The following is a 5,177-nucleotide window of genomic DNA, read 5'->3' on the forward strand; positions in this document are numbered from 1 at the left end:
ACAGTGGAATACTACTCAGCCATAACCAAGGATGAAATCTTGCCATTTGTGACAACATGGATGGAACTTGAAGGTATTATGCTAAGCAAAATATGTAAGAGGGAGAAAGTTAAATACAGTATTACTTCACCTATAAATAGAAGATAACAACAACAACAAACAAACACATAGAGACAGACATTGGATTGGTGATTACTAGACGGGAAAGGAGAAGGCAAGAGGATGAAGGGATGAGTAGGCACATGTGTATGGTGATGTATTGTAATTAATCTTTGGGTGGTGAACATGATGTAATCTACACAGAAGCCAAAATATAATGATGTACACATGAAATTTACATAATGTTATAAACCAATGTTACTGCAATAAAAAAATAAATAAATTTTAAAAGGTTAAAATAAAAGGAGTGGAGTATCGATACACGCTCCAATATAGATAACCTTGAAAACATCATGGTAAATGAAAGAAACCCATCACAAAAGATTATATATTATATGATTCTATTCATATGAAAGTTCCAGAAAAGGCAAATCTATACAGACATAAAGTAAATTAGTGATTGCCCATGTCTAGAGCTGGGAGTGGGGGAAAATGGCGAGTAATTGTTAATGGGTATGTGGTTTCATTTCAGATCGTTGAAAAAGTTCTAAAAATTACTTTAGTGATGGTTATACAATTCTGTGAATATACTAAAAACCATTGAATTGTACACTTTAAATAGATGAATTATATGCTCTGTGAGCTATATCTCAAACCTATTTTTAAAAAATATCTGAATTGTAGAAAACAAAACAAACAAACAGGAGCTGGCCCCATGGCCAACTGGTTAAGTTCATATACTCTGTTTCAGCAGCCCAGGGTTTCATCAGTTCAGATCCTGGGCATGGACATGGCATCAGTCATCAGGCCCTGCTGAGGTGGCATACCACATAGCACAACCAGAAGGACCTACAACTACAATATACAACTATGTACTGGGGGACTTTGGAGAGAAGAAGGAAAAAAATGGCAACAGATGTTAGCTCAGGTGCTAATCTTTAAAAAAACAGCAAACAAAAAGAGATAAGGGAGAAAATGAGAGAACTAAAGGAGTGTGGAATTTCCTGACCAAGTAAAACACATTGAGGCAAGAAGGGAAACATCAATATTTCAAATACTACAACAGTGCCAAGAATTAATATAAGGAGAAAAGACTATCAACATGACAGTTAATCCAACTTGGATATGGTCTCTTTGTTTGGGTTTGATTTTCACTGAACACATATTACATTCAGGAAAGCCAACTTTGTCATGATTGTTGTCCCAAAGGAGCTTAAATACTGGAAAGGGAAGAAAGAAAAAAGTAACTGCAATGCTGGGTAAGAAGTGATATGTACATGTAGCAGAGTACGTTTGAAGTGCTGTCTGGGCTCAGATGAGGGAGAGACTGCTTCCCATGTATGGGTCAGGGAAGAACTTTAGAGGATATGACATCAGAAATATGCTTTGAATGTTGAATACTATTGAACAAATGGACATTACAAGGAAGCCATTCCACTGAGTTACAGAAATTAAATTAGTTTATATTAATGAATGATTATAAAGCAGGAACAGAAAAAGATTTAAAGGGAGAATAGAAAGGATGGCATTACTCTATTGTCCTAGGTTCCTGGGCTGTTGAATTCTCATTGCAGTGAGGGAAGCATGGTGAGTAATCTCAAGAGATGTCTTGGTATGAGCTGTGAAAGAAGGGAAATAGGGAGAAATTCTGGGTAAGTTGGAGGTAGTGATTGACAATAAGGGGGAATGTTCAAGAGACAAAAACTAAGAGAGGTAAAAATGGAATGTGAAATAAGAAGTTAGGAAGAAAGGAGGAAATACAAAGACCTCACCAGCGCTTCTTCAACCATAATGCAAGGACCATCAGAAGCATTAGGAGCACTATCACTGCCAATGGGATCAAGTTCACAGAAAGGTGATGTCCTGTCAATATTGGAGAGACACATACATGGCACTTTAAACCCACTGCCAATTCTACTTCATCCATTAATTTCCCTGCCTTAACATGTGCGTTAGGTATGAGTCCCATCAATCATCCTATTTAGTCATTCTATTCCCCTCTCTGCTCAGGGAAGGGGTCCTCATCTCCCCCCAAATCTCTCACATCTGAATGTCCCTCATGTTCCAAACCTATTCCTGGAATCAGCTGTATTCATTCCTTCTCAATATCTCTCTCATTTAGTTCTGGTATCATGAAACTTTTCTCTGCCCTGCCCTCTAGGTTCAGAATCACCTCCTCACACTTACAGATTTAGTCTTACTTACCCCAGTAGAGAATGATGTCTTGGTCTCCTAGACTGCTGTACTTCACACGGCAACACAGGCCAGCTGCCTCCTCAGGACATGAAAGGTATTCAGATGAAGACTGTAACACAGCTTAGGGACACATAATCCAAATTGCTATTCATGTATTATCCTCCTCTAGGAACGTCTCACCCACAACCCCTCTCCCTCTTGAGCTCTTCCTTGTCCTAACTTTGAAGGGGATGGTTGGAAGGAGCAAGACTTGGAAAAATCTTAGAGGAAGGGGTTGGACTAACCTTGCCTCTGGAGATCCATCTTCCCTGCATCAAGCAGATTCAAGACAAATTGGGAGCAGATGTTTCTGATGAGCTTAAACACTGTTTCCTTGATGTCTTCATACTGGTTGACTAGACCGCAGACCCTCTGGGCCCTACTCTCACCTTCTGGAGATGGTACCCATGACATGTTTTGCAAACTCAGGAAATCTGTTCCTTGATAAGTGACCTGGAGGAAGTTTTTGTGGTCTTTCCAGAATGCAGCTCACAACCAGCTGTCACCTGTAATTCAAAGGGATCTGGGAAAAGGGAGGAAGGAGAAAGAGAGATTCAGGAAAATGTGAGAGGAATGTTATAAGAACTTAGGGCCTTTAAAAAAGTGAGGAAAAATGTTTTATGTGGGTGTGAGAGTGAGTCAAAAATGCATTTGATCAGGAACAAGGAAGATAAAAAGTGTTGGGGTGGGGAAGGGAGCATGAGGGATAAATGCCAAGAATTAAGAGTTTGATTTGAAGAAGTTGAGGAGAAATGATTGGTGAGGCAGATGATATAGGTTAAAGGAAGTGATAAGAGAACCCATGCAAGGAAAGTGGGAGTACAGCATTCCAGGGTGCATGAAATGGGTCATAATAGTTGTTCGACTATGGACATAGACCTTTGAGGAAATTGAATGGAGGAAGAAATCATATTTTAAGTAGTCAAGCACAGAGTGGGACAATTAATTGCATGAATCTGGGTTTTAGGCCATAGAAGAGAGACCACTGAGGAAAGATAAAAGAGCACAAGAAAAAAAGTGTCCAGAAGGAGCAAGAGCCTAGGAAATCTTGAGGAGTCAACGTCTGGAATAATATCCCCAAATTTTATGCAAGAAGATTTTTATGGTGGGATGGGAATAATGAGAAACCGTCCAGAAAGTTGTGACAATATTTCCCCGAAATAGAAGAACCTTCTTAAGGATCCCTTTAATTGAGTGGATTGAATTTACATTCGAACTGCAATTGACTGGCATAGTCTTGAATCTCCCAAGTTAATCCAATGAAGTAGAGATGGAACAGCAGCTCCAGGTCTACTAACTCCTCACTGCTGAAGTTGCTCTAGGGCCAGGTGTGCAGGACAATCATTCTGCGTTATTCACTGTCCCAGCCATGAGTCTGCAACTCACCCAGCCAACCCAAACCCTGAATTTGTGCCCAGGATTGGTTGGCAAAGGATGAGATCTGGATGACATGGAACAAGAGGTGTTCCTGGACCACTATGAGTGGTAGAACTTCAGGTGTTTTAAGGAAAAAGAGAAGCAGGAAGGAAGGAGAGAAGAAATAAAGTGAGCAGTTACTAGAGAGAAGGGAAAGCTATGTCTAGTGTAGGGGAGGAAGACATTTCCTCTTCCCAAATGGGGGTTCGTCTGGCCAGAGAATGAATTAAATTCACATGAGACAGAATAGCAAGAGAAAATTAAACAAAGCTTTATGAGGAACCATGGCCCGGAGCCTTTCTTCCCGAAGGAAAAAAGGACACCAAAGAAGTGGGGTGCACAGAGTGGTTATATACCCCCAAACAGGGTGTTTCGCACGTGATTGAAATGTCCCTCCCACAATAGTCACAAGATTGCCCTGTCGGCACAGTGCTTGATGGACACGGCAGGTAGTGGTCTGCTATCTCGGTGGGCGTAGCAGGAGGCAAGTCGATTGTCTGGAGCTGGGCGGTCACAGGTGAGCACTGCAATCAGTTCCCAGCCTAAAGAAAGATGCTTAATCTTTAAGGAGATGCCAATGTTGGGGGTGGGGGGGAAGTCAGTTACAGGAGGTTACCAGAGAAGCACAATAAAATGCAAAATTTAAGTCCTTGTCTTTGGTATTAAGAGTTTCTAGAGAGAAGGTCATCTCCTTTCTTCTTCCTGGTACAGAGAGGGAGGCACCTTTTACAGATAGAGATTTACCTTACAAGTGTAAATGTGTCCTAACAAAGGGCAAGTTCCAGTCCTCCTTCCCTGTCCCAGTTTATCAAAAGCAATCAGCCTCAAATAATCCTGATGCCAAACAGACATATCTTGGGGTGGCCAATTTCAGGTCCCTACACTAGCACAACGATAACATTTTCCTAACACAGGGCCTCATGCTCTACCATTATCCTTCAAAAGAGTAAAGTGGACCTGGAAACAGGAATGCTCAGATTGTAAGCATTCTGGTATCCTTAAAATCCAGATCCATTTTGAGAAAGGCCACCATACTCTAACCAGATCTACCCAACTGGGCAGCTGACAGATGTTCTTACAGTCTGCATTGTCACCACCTGAGAAAAGAACAGCTAGTAACTCAAGTTGCAGAAACAACATGTCATTTGCAGATTTTTTTTTTTTATTTCTCTCTGTTTTCAGCAAACCAACCCCTTGGTTTCTGTATTCTGACTTCCTTCTTCCGCCAACAGAAAGTCTTCCCACCAACCACTGACTGCAACAAAGAGAATCTGCTGCTTCCCTAAACCTTGGGCCTCCTACCTGATCTCTCACTTCCCCTCCAGCTCTGACCTAATGCTATTCTCTCCTGTCTGGATTCCAACAACTTTCCTTACCCTAGCCTCAGACTGTCTACTTGCCTTCCTCAACTGCCATGGAGAAAGTTG

The 5,177-nt window shown here is 41.3% G+C and overlaps 1 pseudogene; it reads right to left on the reverse strand.

Annotated features, from left to right (window-relative positions):
• Positions 1 to 2,314: 2,314 nt before the first annotated feature.
• On the reverse strand, positions 2,315 to 4,895 carry LOC103542841 (T-cell surface glycoprotein CD1c3-like; annotated as a pseudogene).
• Positions 4,896 to 5,177: the final 282 nt, after the last annotated feature.

The sequence above is a fragment of the Equus przewalskii genome, unplaced genomic scaffold (genome assembly GCF_037783145.1).
Source record: "Equus przewalskii isolate Varuska unplaced genomic scaffold, EquPr2 ChrUn-6, whole genome shotgun sequence".
In the NCBI taxonomy this organism is placed as follows: Eukaryota; Metazoa; Chordata; class Mammalia; order Perissodactyla; family Equidae; genus Equus; species Equus przewalskii.